General features: G+C 42.2%; 1 long non-coding RNA gene across 1 annotated transcript; it reads left to right on the top strand.

Moving 5' to 3' along the window:
• Window positions 1-11,934: 11,934 nt before the first annotated feature.
• Window positions 11,935-14,832, top strand: LOC131402092 (uncharacterized). The gene is made up of 3 exons (XR_009218265.1): window positions 11,935-11,965; window positions 12,702-12,793; window positions 14,759-14,832. It is a non-coding gene; the product is annotated as an uncharacterized LOC131402092 (long non-coding RNA).
• Window positions 14,833-19,143: the final 4,311 nt, after the last annotated feature.

Raw genomic sequence — 19,143 nt, 5'->3', positions numbered from 1 at the left:
GCGGAGAAGCGGTGCGTCGGTGTTCGCCAGGGATCCAAACCCGGGCCGCCAGCAGCGGAGCGTGCGCACTTAACCAGTAAGCCACGGGGCCAGCCTGAAAGGACATGTTTAATTAAGGAGATATTCCCGAATTTTGAAATGCTTTATATGCTACAGCAGGACAGCGAGGCTACCAATTTAGTATGATGAACTGATAAAAAATTGATGATTTAAATTCCCATTTAAACTGAAAAAGTGTCAATCTCATTTCTTGCAAATTTATTGCTCTGCATGCATTGTGCCTCGAAGACATAACAGGTGCTGACGACCAAGCCTTTTGATGACTTGTTGATACAATTAAAATTGTCTTTGGCCATTTGCTTTTCTTCCAGAAAACAAATTTTATTCTCTTTAACTAGAATCAAAAGAATTGACATTGAGTGTTTTTTTAATATTTCAATATTTTATTAATATGCCTTATATTTCCATCTCTTCATCCCACCTTTATACATTCTTGTAGAAAAATTCACCATCAGAAAAAAAGATTCTTTTTGCTCTTCCAAGAACTACATTCTTCCTCACATCAGATTTCCCTTTAAAACTCAGTCTTGTAAGCCATCCCTCAAGATGCTATATTATATCATTCAAGCCTGTCCTTGTTTCCTTGGTGTATAATTTACCTGACATTAAATATATTACTAAATAAATTCAATAATTGCATATTGTACTAATCAAACAATTCTCATGTAAATGTATTGTATGAATTAAAATATTATTTATTATTAAGGTAAAATCTGCTTATAGTTCAAAAAAGTGATCCAGGAATACCATATTCTGAATCATATTTGGCAATAACAAATATGATTCATGATCAGATGCCCCATTTTCCTTAAAACAAACAAGTGTCCTAGTCACCGAGATGGAAAATCTTTTAAATCAGTAGGTATCTTCATGTTGGGAACTCTTTTCTGCAGATTGACCTTGATTTTATTTTGCTTTCCCTGGGTGCATCAATCATGTCAAATCTTAGAGGTGATCTTTAAGATAATTTTTGAGACAATTTAACCAATATTATCAATTATTCAATATTATTAAATAATAAAATATTATCCAATTATATAGTATTGTTCAGTATTATCAATAATTCTCTTCTTTCAAACTCCCCCCTATGGGTGTAGGATGTTCTGTCAGCCAGGATTCAGGAAAATCCCTCAGGAAGAGAGCTACCTGCTGCTTTGACTGTGTATTGTGCCCAGAGAGAGAAATATGTAATCAGACAGGTATGAACTGACAAAATTACATAATTACAATCACTTTCTTTCAGCCCTTCTTTGTCTCCAAATAAAGTGTAACGGGTCTGGGATTAACCAATAGCATCTCATTTCTTCTTTATTTTCTATTATTTCATTCACTCATTCAATACATTCATTTAGGTAATCAATACATCATTTCCATTTTGGGAGTTACCTTGATCTGGCTTCTTTATACTCACATTGTTAGGTTCTGCTGAAGCAGCTCTTCTCAAGGGAATACAGCTCTTAAACCACATGTTTTGTTAGGCAAACAATTAGAGATTCCGTAGCACCATATACTCATCTTGATCACAGAATAACACACATGGAATTATGATGGAAGTAAGTGTGGGTGTCTTTACGACATGCTTCCTATTCATATCTTTACACCCAAGGTGACGAGCACTATGTCTTAAACATAGTAGGTGTGCAAAAACCGGAACTAAAGATTCAATAAATGAATGGATATATTATAAGATTATTACTCTAGTAGACGATATAAACCATGAAGTGAGCATGCAAACTTGATGAGATAGAGGCCCTTCTTTCCAAGAAATCATAGTGAGGTACGTGTGAAAAAAGAATAACAGGGCAATTTAAAAAGTGCCATAGTAAAGGTAGTTAGAAGTTAGCAGAGTCAACAAGAGTAGATAGTCTTACTTGGATGAATCTGATAATTCTTCATGGAAAGCTGATGTTTGAGTTGAGTTTTTAAAAACATGTGGGGATTTGTCAGTTCAAGATGAAGGGGGATTCTTGGCAATAGATGTTTGGACATCAAGAGTTATGCAAGATGAATAAGTTCTGGCGACCTACTGTCCAACATAGGCCTATATTTAACAATATTGTATTGTAGACTTGAAAATTTACTAGGAGGGTAGATTTATGTTGTGTTCCTACCTCAAAAGAAAAAAAGTATTTTAAAAAAGGTAGTTAAATTAAAAAAATAAAGAGGACAGGAGGAAGCATTTGGAGGTGATGAATAGGTTTAAGGACTTGATTGTAGTGATGGTTCCACGGGTGTATATTATCTCCAAACACATTAAGTTGTATACATTAAATATGTACAGCTTTTTGTATGTCAGTCATACCTCAATAAAGTGTTTTTATAATGTTTTTATGTGGTATATTCAGACATATGGAATAAGACCAGTATGGCTGGAATGAGATGATAAAAGACTGATCATGGATGATGATGGAATAGGTAAATAATGAAAACAAAAAAGCCCATCATATTTAAAGTACAATATTCCAGTCTTACCAAACAAAACAGCAAACAATTCATATGTATTAATTATCAAAGTTATCTCTTTACATTGCTAAATGTTCTGTCCAGTAAAATAATGCATGAAATAACATATTACAGAAATAAATAATGGTCTGGTAGAGAGAGCATGTTTACAAATTATGTTTGTTGTTAGAATGCATCTGGCTATAAATTAAAAAGAAAACAAACTAAATGTGTCTTTTAAAAAATATTTATTATATCCCATAAAAAAGACCAGAGTAATTTACGATTCTTTGTGCCAGAAAAAATAAAAGCACAGTGTTGCATTATAAAGACGGAGATGGAAATATGTTTCATTCTATTTGTTATTTACTTGATGAATGTAGTCATAAATATCACTGTTCAAAAAAAAAAGTGAAACAAAAAAAAAAAAAGGCCAGAAATAGAATGACTCGAGGATTAGAGAATTCAGCAGCTCAAAACTATAATCAAGCGCAGATGATACTCTCATATTTTGTTCTATCATCTTTGGTTCTCAGCTTTGTCTACAGGCTGGGCTCCTTATGGTCTCAGAGGCTGAGCTGTATAAAGTATTATATCATAGCAAGCGAACAGAAAGATGAAAAAGAGTGGGCATCTAGTCTGCCTGAATTTGTAAGAGTCACTCAAAAACACATCCTCCCAGTAGGGCCAACTATAATTGATTTAGACTTCTCAACCTCCCCTCAATCACACGGCCTCATGGAAGAAGTTGAATGTCAAAGCACAACTGAGCTGCTGGTAGGAAGGGGACAGATGGGTCATGAATAGGCAACCAGTGGAATCTGCTTCCATGTTTACTTACATAATGCAAAAAATATTTTAAATTAGAATGCAAAAACATCTAATCAATTAGTGGGATCTAAAATAGTGTAACAGGCTGGCCCTGTGGTGTAGTGGTTAAAATTCAGCATGCTCCACTCTGGTGGCCCGGGTTCATGGGTTCAAATCCCAGGCATAGACCTACACCACATATCAGCCACGCTGTGGTGGCCACTTGCATACAAAATGGGGAAGACTGGCACAAATGTTAGCTCAAGACTAATCCTCCTCAATCAAAAGATAAAGAAATAAATGAATAAATAATTAACTAAATAAATAAAAGATGAAAATAATGTATCAATAATAAGGATTTTCCTACATATCAATAGTAAAGTGTTTGATAATGCAGTATGAAAGTCTTATTTCTCACTCTCAAAAACACAAAAATGTAATGCACAAAGCACATTAGTTAGAATGTGTTCAGCTGAAAGTGATAGAGAAACTCATAGTGGCCTTAAATCATGACATTTGTTATTTATGTTACAAGAATTTCAGAAATAGACAAATGCAAAGGGTTTTTTTTTCTATCAACCTTTTGATAATAAAGACTCAGGCTCTATATAACTTTTGCTTCAATATGCTTAGTGTGTGGGATTTTATTTTTACAAGTGTCTGCCACTGCACAGCATCCACATGGGAAAGAACGAGGAAGAATCAGCTATAGCATCTTATTTGATGCACGTTTTATTTAGTGCAAGAAAGAGACTATACAATCAGATTGTCATTGATTTATGTCCATGGCTCATAACCCACAAGTGAGGTGGAGCACACTCTGACAAAAATTAGCTTAGATCTGTCACAATTGGCTTAGGTCACTCAAAATTGGGGTTCTAATAGCTAGGTATAATGGAGGAAGTGTACTGAGTAAGTAGTCACTGTATGTTAGGCGAAGTATAGTTTTAATTTTGGCTAAAAATGTGTTTGAGAAATGCAAAAGAAAATGAATAAATTTAGTGCCATTAAATTTCCCAAATGGAATGTCTGAATATTACAAAAGTCTGTATCCATTTCTAAATAATTTTTAGCTTTAACGCAATTCAAACCACTTTACCAAAGGAATTTACTTTGAAGGTTAAGAATTTTACTACATTTTTTATGAAACAAAAACCGAGTTAGAAAAATCGAGAAACAAGATTTATATAGAAAAGTGATTCAAAAAGAAAAGCTGTAATTACTGTAATTGCATTGTTCTAATATTATTTGTAGAAATAGGAACGAGAAAAGAATGCCCACTTTCAACAATAAGAATGGCTACTTCATGCTCCGAGGTCAGAGTTGAGTAGTTGTGGAAGAGACCCTATGGCCCACAAAGCCTAAAATATTTGTTCTCTGTCACTTTACAGGAAAAGTTTGTGAAATACAAATTCATAGCCCTGGGAGCAGCCCTTGAATGATGGCTGATGGGCATGCCTGCATATGTGTTGCAGCTGCCTCATCCTCAGCTGAGATGACTTGTTTCCATGTGTTCTTCTTGCCTCACAGTGCTCCCCAGAGCGATTGAGATCTAGGTGAGCACAGTGGTAAAGCACTTGATGTCCCTGATGCCCTGCCTTCCTTTCCCTGCCTCACTTTCCCAGTACCTCACTGGTGTGTTGCAAAATCCCCACCACCTAAAATATTCGCCCCTAAACCTGCAAGTTTATGGACACATCCAACTAACACAGGACCCAAACTTGGAACTTTTGGAGGTGGATTATCACTTACTTGAAGCTAAAAGCACTCTGACATATGACGGGACTGTTGAATGTGAATATTATTAACGTAAGTGTCTGCAACATTGTGTCTCACAACCAAATAAGGTGTGGGCTGTGGACCCTATAATGCCAATGAGACTTTTGTTTTTTGTCTTCGGAATATGGAAGAGTGGCTGACTGAAACACCAAGACTTTCCTTTCCTTTTCAAATAGAGATCAATGTATAGGGCGTCCAGGAAGCCAGTATGCAAACAACGAGAGAAATCGCAGCCTGCTGAAACTTGTGACACTTCTGGCATTTGAAGATTCTTTAGGGAAGACTCTGGCTTGCACAGCTCCTTGCTTCTCTGTTGTCATAACAGTGGTCCCTGGGGTCTTTGTGAAGCACCGAGACACTCCTGTAAGCAAGAATTGGACTCTCAGCTACATCCTGCTCTTCTCCCTCACCCTCTGCTTCCTCTGCTCCTTACACTTCATTGGCTGACCCAACACAGCCACCTACATTATTCAACAAATCACATTTACAGTAGTTTTTACTGTGGCTGTTTCCACTGTCTTGGCCAAAACTATTACTGTGGTTGTGGCCTTCAAGGTCACTGCACCAGGGAGAAGGATGTGGCAGTGGTTGGTGTCAGGGGCACCTAACTTCATCATTCCCGTCTGTTCCTTTATCCAGCTGAGTCTCTGTGGAATCTGACTGGGAACCTCTCCTCCCTTCATTGACACAGACGCACACTCTGAACACGGCCACATCATCATCATGTGCAACAAGGGCTCAGTCACTGCCTTCTACTGTGTCCTGGGATACCTGGGTTCCTTGGCCCTGGGCAGCTTCACTGTGGCTTTCCTGGCCCGGAACCTGCCTGACACCTTTAATGAAGCCAAGTTCCTGACGTTCAGCATGCTGGTGTTCTGCAGTGTCTGGGTCACCTTCCTGCCCATCTAACACAGCACCAAGGGCAAGGTCATGGTGGCCGTGGAGGTCTTTTCCATCTTGACCCCCAGTGTGGGGCTATTAGGCTGCATCTTTGCTCCCAAGTGCTACGTTATTTTCCTAAGGCCAGAGAGAAACACATCAAAAGTGTTAAGGAATAAAACACATTCAGGGAGAAAATAATCAAAATGTAAGTTATTTTCATAGGTCACAAGAACTTGCATACACTTGAAAAATAAACTACTATATTTTTCCAGACCCAATTTCAGTACCAACTAAACTTACCTTACATCTCCACTTAATTTTTTGCTTTATGTTTCTTTTGGCTTTATACAATTTTCCTCGGGCATTCAAATGAACAAATACACAAACATTTATACTAATTTTCCTCTAAAATTATGTGTGAGAGATTGCAAAAATGGCCACACATCAGTCCTTACCCTCTGTCTGTTTGGTTATTGCATCCCACGTTGACTCTGGGTAGACTTGGCCTTGTAACTTGCTTTAGCCAATGAGATATTACCAAATGACATGAGCAAAGGCTTGAAAAACACTTGTTCATTGTTGCTACTTGTCCTTCTCTGGCTGCCCTTGGGAATCCTGAGGCCATCAATATGTGAATGAGTCTAGACAGACTCCACATCTCCATCACTCTAGGTGGCTTCATATCAACAATCAGATGTGTGAGTAAAACTGTCCTAGACCATCCAATCCCAGCTGAGCCACCAATGGGTCAAGATCAAAACAACTGCCCAGTTAACCCACAGAATCTTGAGAAAAAATAAACTATTCTTATTTGAAGTCATCAAATTTTAGGGTGGTTTGTTACACAGCAGAAGCTAACTGATACATTATGCTACCATTTAAATATGTCCTCTCATTATTTGTGTAATTATCACAGATTTCTATTTCTTTATCCAATATCGTAGACTGGAATATTCTTCTCTAGATTAAGTCTCTGAAAGAAAATCAGAGACCATATCACGTTCCATTTTACTTTTTCTCCTTCCTCTTTTCAACCAGACATCTTTAAGCATATATATTAAGAGTATCTTCACTAATTTTAAGATTATGGACATTCTTCTATATTCTCATCCACCACTGTTATACGTGGGGATTTTACTTTTAATTTTAGCCCTATAATCCATTTGGAATGATTTACTTGTGAATAATGTTAGTTTATGGTCTAGTGTTTTATTTTACAAATGGCTATCTTTTAGTCTATAAAACAAACACTGCATCATTTTAAAGGTTGATTTGAAGTATATGGAATCTGAATAATGTTTGGAAAACTGATATCTTTGAAACACTGTTTTCAGTCACAAGTATAGTATATCTCTCCATTTAATCTGAGCTTTTACATGCTTTGTATCTCTTTATAATCTTCTTCATATAACTAATGTGTAGTTCCAATTATTTTAACTACTCATCTTAAATAATCCATTGCTCTTAGGAATGGAATAATTACTTACATGTTTAAACTAATTCTTGCTCATATAAAAGTATTTTTGATGTTTCATATAGGAATCTAGCTTCCTTTCACATTCCTCCACTTATTTACCAGTTCTAAACTTTATAAGTTATGTCCCACTAAAATAATAGATTTTCTCTTCTTCTCTAATATTATTTACCTCTTATTCTGTTGATTCTCATTTTTTCATGACTGGGCTCTCCAATGTCACACTGAATCACAGTAGTGTTTGCCAGGAGCATTTTCCTCTTCTTAAGTGTAGCGTAAACATCAGATAAATTCCTTGTCAGGGCAGAGCAGGCATCTAAGAGAGAGAAAGTAAAAACGTGAAGGGGAATCATTTCTAGCTGGAAATCAACAGACTTTCTTCTCTTGGCTGTTTGGAGCTGGAGATGTTATGCAATATGGCCAGCTGAGAATCAGAGGATCTCTCTCTAGTCCCAGGAATTAGTCTTGGTCAAATCTCTCAACCCCTTTAGACCTCATTTTCTTCACCTGTAACATGAAGAGTTGGATGAGTCTTTTTGACTTCTGAAATCCAGTGACTCCAAGATACCCTTCACCCAGATGCACTTGACAAAGACCAGAGAGAATTTTTAGTTGTCTTCTTCTGCATCAACATTATTATCCATATCACCCCTTAAAGACATATCAAATGTCTACTTTTGCATGACACTGATAAAACAGGTTCCATACCAAATCGCTGTTTGTTGGGATAACAAATCTATAGTTAATTGTTTAGAGGTAAGCATAGAGATGGGCCCTGCTGGAACCAGCAATCAATGGCCCAAAATGTCTTGCTTTATTTTACAGCGAGGTTGTGGAAACATCCCCTAATACACTAGAATTCTTCTGTACTTAGAAAGTATGAAATAAATGGGAGCCTTGAATCCATGGTTACGAGCTAATAAGGATATGATTCTTAAAATTTTGCTAATGATGCCATTTGCCTGCTATGAGGCTGTTCTCTGGTGAGCAAAGAGCAGATGTATTCAAGGCCACTTTCATTTCTTTAATAAATATTTACTCAGCGCCTACCACTTGCTGCAAGATAGCAGTGATCTACCCTAAGAGCATTTATATTCTAGTAGGGTGTCACAGACCATAAACAAAAAGAGAATTTTGAGGTGATCAATAAAGTTACATATACGTCAGACTTTTTTCATTCTGGACTAGCATTCCCCCTTTCCCTTCTTTTACTGTTTCCCAGAACTCTAAGCATGGACTTGAACACCCAGAAATCATGGGTCTCAAGTTTCTTCTCGCAACACCCCTGTTTCAAAGACATAGTGTTGATCATCTGAGAGTATGTCTCTTTAAGACTAAGTTCCTAGGAATCAGCATTATTTCATCACTTTCTTGAGATGACGAATGATATTATGAAGGGAAAACAAAATATCATATGGGATTTATACCGGAAATGATGTTTCCACTCTAATTGCTTTATATAATGTGGTGTGATTTGGGGCAAGTCAGTTACTCCTTCCGAGACTGTGGTAATAATACCCTGAAAAGCATTCTATAGAGATTAAATGAAACAAAGTATGAGAAACTGCTTTGTAAATTGCAAAGCAATCTATTTCATCTTATTTATTGTAATAACATTTTCATTTATCCAATCCTTTTTGACTCTACACAACCTGCCTAGACTGAGTTTTATCATTTATTCAACAATAATAATGGGTCAAATTGGTTGAGTATTAGAAATTTCATATGGTTCAACTTAATTAATAGGCCATCACAATATTTAATTTAGTTATAATTAGAGTTAAATTTTTCATGTTGCCTTACCATGTGCCAGACACATTCTAGGCATCTGACATATATTCACTCATTTAATCCTCACAACAATGCTATGGAGACAATACTATTAACCCCTATTGTATGGATGAGGAACATTAGAGGTTATATAATTGTCCAAGTTCGCACAGCTGGTACCCACACAGTCTACCTCCAAAATCTCTTTTAGGGATCCACTAGCGGTCGTGGAGCTTACATTGTAAAAGGATCACCCTGGTTTCTGGTTGGCGAATGGACCAGAGGGGACTAAGCAAGAAAGCACATGGCTACTGAAATGATCCAGGCAAGCAATTCTGAATACAGGATTTCCTTCCTTTTTAAGGCTGAATAATATTCCATTGTATAGATGCCCCAGATTTTCTTCATCTTTTCACCCATGGATGCACAATTAGTTAGTTTCCATCTCTTGGCTATTGTGAATAATATTACAGTGCATTTTGTCAAACGTTTTCCTGGCACTTAGTGAGTTTGAAAAAATTCTTCTTATACACATTACTTACTGTAATGAACTACCTTTCTAAATGTCTAAAGTTTAAATATTTGTCATTCTACAGAAATACTTTGCCTAATCATGATTTGTGTTGTTATCAGTTCATGAATGATCTAAGATTTTTGTACAAAAATTTGTTATAATGGTTTTTTTTTCATGTATTCAGGAACCTGGCATAATATGGGTATTCCCTGATACTTGATTTTTAATAGAGTTTTCTAGTAAGCCTTTAGGATAGGAAGTATCTTCCTAGATGTGAAGCAGAGAGCAGAAAAATAATAAAGTGATTGTTATATTTAATTATATCAAAAGGATATAAAACTGTCGCTTTGCTAAATTGTTTTTACACACCCTTTGCTTATTTGTAAGAATGGCACATATCGTTTTATTAATGAAAAGAGATTTCAATAAACAATTTTAACATAAAACAATATCTATTGAGAACTTATATGAAAATTTTAGCAATATGCTGTCACCAATTTCCTCATCTGCAAAATGGAGATAAATAATACCATCTTCCTTATGGGTTGCTGTGAAAATACTCAAGAGTAATGTACGTAAAATGCTTATCACCATGTCAGTGGGAAAGTGATGCCCCATTCATTTTTGCACCGGGATGATGACAGCTTTTTTTACACTTGAAGTCTGTAGTTTTCAAAATATGTTCTACTGATGTAGAGTGAATCCTTTTTACAAATTCTTTGTAGAGTTAGATGATCCCTTTGGAATACAAATTCAGACTCCTGTGTGTGTGTCTATACACACATCTCTCCAATAATACTTCAAGCCTTATAATGAAAAGCTACCTTCCCCACTCTTGACTCTGGTTCCAAAAACAACTTCTTTAATTTTCTGGTTGAAAATCTATATTTCTACATTAGCTACTCATACAGCATTTTCATTTTTCAGCTTTTGACTATTTATACTTTCTTTCTTCTCTGAAACAATCAGCATGAAGCGTTCTTACATATGTTAAAAACATAATTCCCCTTGCCCAATATAACTATTTAATGAATTAGGATAAATCAAAATTCAATGTCTACTGTTTTATGACATAAGTGTTTACCATTTTATAGCATAGGAATCTTATCCAGAGATGTGCTACGTCAGATATTATGAATACATTTTCTGTCTCTCTTTTTCCTTTGACCTTTTATATGGGAAAAATCTCTTGTTTCTTTGTTGTCTTCCTCTGGATTCATCACTGGTCCATCTCCTTCCACCGGAAATTTAAATCTCTTCTCATTAACTTCTGACACATGAGACAATTCATGGGTTTCAGGTTTTGCTTGGGGACATCCCTCTTGGGCTTGAACATATACACCGTCCCACATATACACAGTATGTCTGGAAGGATAGAGGAGAAAAGGACTTTTATCTCTGTGCAAAAGGACTGGGAGACAGTGGTAGAGTGAGAATATTTTACTGACTTTGCACCATTCTTTGAAGTTTTCCTACACGTGTATCTATGACATAGTGGCCTCCCTGTCCCCTTTTTTAAAATTAAAATAGCGTTATATCCTGATCTCCTGGCTTGGGACAGCAAGGTGTAGAGAAATGTGAATATATGATCCAATTTTTTAATGAAATTAAGTAAAACAAACCCGCACAAAAAATTTATAATTTTAAATATGGGCACATCATTCTATGAGTCTGTGTAAAGGTGGGGAAAGGAATGAAGAAAAGCTGTTCAACATCCAGCTACCTGTACAGTCTAGGGGTCCACGGAAAGACCCGCCTCCAGCCCTGCCCCTGAAGCTCATTTCATCCCCCTGTGTAGTCCGCCTGACTTATTCCAGCCCCACCCCCGCCTCTTCCCGCCCCTGGAACTGGTCTCCACCCAAAACCTTCGGACTGGCTCCGCCCACAGCCTGGACCCCGCCCACACCCTTGTCCCCACCCACAGCCCCGCCCCTAGACCTGGTCCTGTCCCTGTTGCTAACCCAGCCCGCTGCCCACCCTAGCACTCACTCTAGAAACTAGACACCTCCCCCAAGGCTGGGGTGCGCGGCCCTGTCCCACCCCGCACGCCGCCTCGACCCGGAGCCCCCAAATGTCCGTCTTCCCCGATCTTCCATCCTCCCCGAACGCCCGTCCGAGACCGGAAGCGGAAGCACGGGTGGCATCGCGGAAGGAGCCGGGGGCTTCGCTGTGTATCCCGTCTTCTAGGCGTGGGTGGGATTCTCGTGGACGTTTGCCCTCAGGGGCGAGGCGCGGTGAGCGGCGGGCGGTCCTGGCTCGGTTAGGGGTCCAGGGAGGCGCCTGGGCCGCGGGAAGCCCCGTCAGGGCCCGGCATCTCTCAGTCCCCCCGCAGCCCCGTTTCCCCCGGGCTGTTCGCTCAGGACCCCCGAGGCTGCTGTTCCTCCTGGATCCCGGCGCCGCTGTCCCCTCCTCAGAGTCCCCGTCATCGTCCTCCATGTGATTTTATCCCCAGGGGGCTTATCCGCGTCTGCAGGCGGTGTTTGGGTTGTTACAAATGGGGGCGCTCCTGGCGTCTAGAAGGGGAGGCAGGGATGCTGCTCAGCGTCCTCCAGGGCCCAGGATGGCCCTACACAGAATTGCCTGGCCCCAGATGTCAGTGGTACGGAGGTTGGGAAACCTGCTCCAGGGCCTGAAAATCTCCTGAGCCCTGAATGAAGTGTGGAAATTGTTGATAAGTCAGCGAGTCACTTACAGGGTCCTTAAATCACAAGCTTGTTTAAAGGGTCCAGAGTCACCAAAACATCTCTGTCCAGCCAAGTGAGTTGAGCGACTCAAGTGCATACAGCACGAAGCTACTTTCTCCCATCTCGGGGAGCAGGTGGCTGGATAGGAATCGGGAAAATCCAGTCACAGCCAACAGTTAGAGTTAAATCAGTAAATACAAAAAAAGAAGAGTGAATGGGGTGGCCTTTCCATCCAACACCCTATAAAAGGCCTCAAAAGCTTGTTTGAGCTTTTTTTCCCCCTCAGACACGAAAAGCATCCGTGGAGCTCAAGTTTGAGGTGAAACCAGGCTCAGGGTCCACCTGTCCTCTCTGATCCATGGATTTCTGTGTGACCAGGTGAGTACCCTGTTGACCTGGTACCAAGAGGTTCCGGCAGCCTCCGCTGTGCAGAAGACCTGCCAGTGGGGTTTCCTGGGCTCGGGTTGTCACCGCATGGACTCACTGAGAGTGAGGGTATCTTGAGAAAAATTATTGATGTTTGATGGATTATATTCAAGGGAAAGATGGTAAACTTTGTGTGGTTCTGTGTGGTAAATATTTCAATAAGTACAGTTATATGCAAATAAGAACATATGAAACACACGTAAATAACTGCAAATGTGTATTATAGTAGAAAATATAGATTTACTTGCATTGCATAATACTCAAAAGTCAGGATTTATATATATTATAAATACAAAAATGTTTTGCGTGTGTATTTGGTATTAGAAGACATCCCATTAAATATTAACAGGGATACTCAGCAACATTCCTTGGACCCATTCAATTTGAGTTCTAAAGTCCTATAAATCCTCCACAAAAATTTGAAATAGAGGAGCATTCAGGGAAAAAGTTGACTTGAACTTCTTTGTATTAATAACAATTTTAAAATTGAATTTGCCAGTAGCCAGATTCATTTTGAGAATTATTTTCTTTATGACATTTCAAATCATTTGGAGGAGTACTAAGCAACACTGTAGATTGAAGGGAAGGGCGCTAGTCTCCAAAAAGACTGTCCTCTCCACCTTGCCTTCTAAAGGGAATTAACTTTGTTTCTTGAAACTTTTCTAAAATAACGGTCTGGTGATTCACGTTGCAGAGAATCTTGTTAAGTAATTTTGTATTTAGTTGTTGGCCTCTACTAATTGTGTGTGTATGTGTGTGTGCCTTTTTCATTCTAGCTTTCCTGTGATGTTCTTGAGGGGAATGTGTGCTTGTCATGCAATAGATAGTCTCTGAGTGTATAATTTATGGTGACCAACCATCCTCGCTTATTCAGAAAAGAGGGGATTTCCAGGACACAGCATATTTAGTGTTCAAACCAGGGCAGTCCTAGACAAACCGGGATGGTTCCTCATCTCATGAGCCAGGCCCTGGGCCACATGCATGGGGACCTGGAGAACCAGAGAGACCTTGTCCCACCTCCATGGAATTTATATTGTATTTGGATTTTAGACAGTTAATGATGAGAGTGATGTGGGAGTTTGGCACAAGGGGACTCAACCTGAGGGGGCAGGGAAGCCCTCTTGAGAAGGACTGATATTTAGATGGAGAGCAGGAGTTGGGACTGGATTTAGCTAGTTGGAGGGTTAGACTGGAGTGAGGGTGTGGGAGTGTGTTCAAGAAAGTGTTTCAGGCAGAGGGACCCGCTTGAGGACACCCTTAAAGCAGAGAGCCTGGTGTGTCCATGAACTGAGAAGAGGGATGGCTGAGCCGAGTCAACACAGGAGGAGAGGTGTGAGCCAGACCAGCGAGGGGGACAGGCTGGACCAGGTCAGGCGTGACTTGGGACTCTGTTCTAAGACCAGTGGGAAGACTCTGGAGAGATGCGAGTAGAAGGATGATGTAATTAGTGTTTGGTCTAAGCAGGGGGGTTAAAATGGACTTCATGGTTAAGAATGAAGTCATAAGAGGCAAGATGGGAGGTGCTGGGAATAAGATTAGGAATAAGATGATTGTTCCCTTCGCCTGGGTGATGGCTGTGGAGCAAGAAATAAGTAGAAAGAAAAGACCTTGGAGTGTAGAACCGAGAGAACATAACGGTACTTTCTTGCCTGCATGTGTCAGATGGCACAGGGCACTGACTGTGCTCCTCGCTGCTGTCCGTGCAGACCTGCAGGTGCCCCCTTGCACAGGTCTGTGTGTTCACCCCTCTTTGCCACTCACATGCCCCCCTCCACATTCTAAAGGAAGTCAGGCCTTACTTGTGAAGGGATTGTCTCACACAGGAGACACCTAGGAGAGCCCCTCCAGGCATCAGAGCAGCCCCTTCAGCATCTCCCTCAGCCTCCTCCCTTCCCCTCTCTCGCCTTCCACACCCAGAATGACCCCTGCTCAGTATTCCACATCCCCATGTTCTTACTCCCCCAGGCTTGAGAAGGGTGGGGCAGCCACTGGGGTGGACATCATCTCCACCTTCCACTCTGACCCGTGCAGATCCCGGGCTGGACAGAGAGTGACTCTACTGGGAGTTGAGCCATGAGACCCAGGGCATCTCCCACCTGGACTCCTTCACCCTGGACGGGGACAGCCTCTATGTCAGTGGTGAGGGGCTGTGCTACAGCCACGCTGTCTCTCCCAGTCAGAGTTCTGTGTTGCCTCCTTTGCTCTAAAGTGAGCTATGATCCATCTCTCTATCCACCCGGTCTGGGTTCAGACCTCTCATCACTGTGTGATCACTGGGTCCAGCCACCTTCCATCTCGTTGCCTACCCCCTGAACAACCCTCCCCTCTTCCCCTCTGCTTTCCCCTCTGTTTTTCCCAAAGGTCCCTACATCCTCCCTCTCCTTAATCCTTTATGTTCACCACAACTCTTGCTCAGCTCCTCTCGCCTTCTATCCACAGGTTACACCTATGGAGTCGTGGCCCCGACTACCACCAGTGAGTATTCCTGGCCCTGATCTCCTGGGTCCCGTCTGCATTTGGGGTTGGGGAGCACATGTTCTCCTACACCTGCTGTCCCTGGTGAGGGAAGGACCTGGAAGGGCCCTAATTCATCCCTTCTCTCCCTTCAGGGTTCTGGTGGAGAGTCCCAGCCCAGGGTGAGAAAGCCTTAGACAGAGACATGTTCTCCACCGCATTCTGACCCTATGTGGTTTTCACTTTAATTCTGCTAAAGCGCCGCCCTTGGTCCTCCTATTCCAGGTATCCCATCTGTCTGTCCAATTTTCTGCCTATCAATCTGTCTCTCCTCCGAGTTCAGTCTCTCTTGTTCACCTATCTCTCTCTCTTGGGCTCCTCTCATCCACAGGCTTGCTCATCCCTCTACTCACACAGTCACCCGTCCCTCACTCTGATTTATGCTTCATCTGTGAATGGTGGTCTTGGGACAGCCACTGCTGGAGCCCGGGTGAGCCTGGGAGCTCCTCCCACTCTATCCCTCCCTGAAGACAGCCCTCGCCACAGCTCCCCGAGCCAGCCACCACGTCCCTGCATACTTGATCATCACCTGTGCCACCAGAAGCCACCACAGGTATCGGGGTCCCTTTTCCTTCCCAAGAGAAGTTCTCCGGCCCCACTCCTCCACCAGCCAGTTGTGATCCAGGAGCTGGGAAGCCAGGGTGTGAAATTCTGGTTTTAGAGCAATCATGCTGATCACAAAGATTATACCAACGATTCAGTCTAAGGCCAGCCCTCAGAGAGCCCCTAGTCTTGTGAAATTAACACACCAATATAATACAATGTGGGATGTTTCGGGGAGAGGCACCTGGCATAATTTGCAGAGGAAGAGCTTGCTAGAGAAAGTTTCACCAGAATGGAGTCTTTAAGAATGAATAGGAGGGACCCTGGCAAATAGAGGATGAAGGGTTTTCCTGGCAGAGAGGATTCCATGAGCAAATGCTCCAACCAGAAACAACATGCCCTATGGGGAGAAATGAAACAAATTTGGGTTGCGTGAAGCTTAATGTTTAACCCGCAGTAGATGGATAAAATGAGACTGAAAGGTCAGCAGGAGCCAGATTGAGTAGAGCCTTGAGTGGCAGGTCAAGTAGGTTGAACTAAACACTGAAGGCCATAGAAAGCCATGGGTGGTACTAGAGCAGTGGTCCTCCATGTAGAACATCCTTTAGACAGAGCATGCAGTGAGCCTGCTGGGGTGTTGGTCCGGGTGAAGGAAGTTAAGATCTGAGCTAGGACAGGGATGGAGTGTATGTGAGGACCAATGTGCAAGGTGAATGGGTGTTACTGGGAGGGAGGAGGAGCTGAGCAGATATGCTGGTTCTGACTTGCGTGACCACACGGGTGGGTGGTGGTGCCACTGGGAGAGAAGACGACAGATGATAATGAGTGCAGGACTCTGGTGTGGTCTCAGGCCAGCTCTCAGTGATGGCCATCGCTCTCCCTCTCGTCTTGCAGCTTTTGGGCACAACCTGAAGACCCTCACAGTCACCTTCCCCATCTCCACCCTCTGGTATTCATCAGACAGGAGCAATGGCTCAGCCACGTTCAACTCCATTGAGATGGTCCTGCAGAGCCTGATGAGACCCTGGTCCCAGCAGCTCCTGGTGGGTTAAATCCCACCGAGCCCCTCCCCTAACCCCTGTCCCTCCTGCTCGTCCTCCTCCTCCTTCATCCCCAGCTGGATCTTTGTTCAAGAGGAGCAGCCTGGGTCCCTTCTACTCGAGTTGCAGACTGGTCTCCCTCAGGTGACACCCTCCCCTGAGCATTTGCCCCTAATGACCACTTTTGTGACCACCCCTCTTTGTCTTCCCACTTTCCTCCCATTTCCTCCTTCCAGTTATGGCCCCCACCCCCAGAGCTTTCAGGACCTCTCTCTAGAGTCCTCACATCCCTCTCTCCCCAGGCCTGAGAAGGATGGGGCAGCCACCAGTGTGACGCCGTCTGCACCCACCACCCTGATCCCGTGGGCCACCATGCCTCTGTGCTGGGAGCTGAGAGTCTCCACCTGTCTGCTCTTCCTCTCGGTGGCTCCAGGCTCTGCAGCCCAGAGTTTATCCATCCAGAGAGAGCACCAGCTACATTTCCGCATCATCGTCGGGAACCTCAGCAACCTGGAGCCCACATCCTCGGAGTATACCGCCCTGCCAAGAGACACCCAGGACCATGTGGGGTCTCCCCTCTCCCGTCTCTCCTTGCCCTGAGGGCAGCGTCATTCCTCTGCCTGACTTACATCTGTTACGTGATTGTTTCAACTCTTTGCTTTCCCTGCGTGTCTGGGTTCTCTCAGTGTCCAGATGTGATGTCCTAGCTGCCATCCCCATTTCTCACATGGGTAAACTGAAGCTCAGAAAGGGGAGTATTGTGCCTAGGGTCACACAGTCAGTTAGGGGCAGAGCCAGGATTTGAAGTCAGGTCTCCCCTACCCAAAGTCTGTGATCTTTCACTGGCTCCAGTGGCGCCCTGCATCTCCAGGAGACCTCAATCTCACCCACTCTCCCTCGTGTTTGTTCTAGGTCACCAAGCTCTACAGAGGCAGCCAGCTGTGAGATATATTCCACTCCTGCCTGGTCACCGACTTGATGTAGGTTGAGGAGATTGGAAGCATTGGCTGAGCTAGTGGCTGATGACTCTGAGCTCAAGTGACGCATCCTTGATCTGGAAGTCACTGACATGGTGCCCATTCTGCCCCACATCCCTGTCAGCTAATCCTACCATCTCCTTCCATAAGTTTTTGGGGAATGAGAAAAGCATTAACATTTGGGGCCACCAATCTCCAGCATCCTCCTCCTCCTCCTCTTCTGGAGACTTTCAACAAATATCAGGAGTCTAACTGTGTTCTCCAGTAGTGGAGCCACTAAGCACATGGGGCAATTTAAATTTTTTATACACCTATTGCGATACGGTTCACATATTGTGTTTGGGGAGGAGTGTATTTTTTAGGTTTTTCCATATACAATATCCTCTCATCTGCAAAACAAATAGTTTTACCTCTTCCCTTCCAATCTGCGTTTCTTTTATTCCTTTTTCTTGCCTAATTGCCCTCATTAAAACCACTAGTACCTGTGATTAACATATGAGATAAGGGAAGACATCGTTGTCTTGTCCCTGGTCTTAGGGGGAAATTTTCAGACTTTCACCATCGAATATGGTGTTAGCCGTGGCTTTTTCATCGAAGCTGTTTATAGGTTGAGAAAGTTTTCTTCAATTCCTAATTTGTTGAGTGTTTACTTTTTTTGACATGAAGGGCGTTGTATTTTGTCAAATTCTTTTCTGTATATGTGGTTGAGATTGTGTGGTATTGGCCCTTATTCTATTAATATTGTGTAATACATAATCAAGTTTTCAGATATTAAGCCAACCCTTCAACTAGAGGTGAGAGATTAAGATGTTCTCAAGTCTTTCCTGGGCGTGCCACAGCCCTGAGCCCTTGTGGTTTTCTAGATGCCCACAAATACACTGGAGCATTTCAAAAGCCCCTGTGGACATCTCATTCTTCCAATTGTTCCTCTAAGATTTTGGCTCACCTCTTGCCTGCCTCAGCTGGTATCACTCCCTCAGGCAACTACAATAGAAAACAATTAGCCCTGATTGTTTTTAGCAAGTGCCCTGGGGACGGACTTTCCTCCCTGGGCAAGCTCTGAGTCAAGTAACTACAAGCCCTGAACATGGAGCTTTTTCAGGGAGCTGCCAAGCAGGTCAGCTAGTGACAGTTCGGTGGGGACGGGTCTTTTGAGAACTCCAAACCCATTATGGATTATGGATGCTGGGCTGCTGGTTGTCTCAGCTACCATGGTTCTGAGAATGAC

This window comes from Diceros bicornis, assembly GCF_020826845.1.
Source record: "Diceros bicornis minor isolate mBicDic1 chromosome 30 unlocalized genomic scaffold, mDicBic1.mat.cur SUPER_30_unloc_1, whole genome shotgun sequence".
Taxonomy (NCBI): domain Eukaryota; kingdom Metazoa; phylum Chordata; class Mammalia; order Perissodactyla; family Rhinocerotidae; genus Diceros; species Diceros bicornis.
The sequence above is the reverse complement of the archived record's forward strand: the minus strand, read 5'-3'. Positions and strand labels throughout refer to the sequence as shown.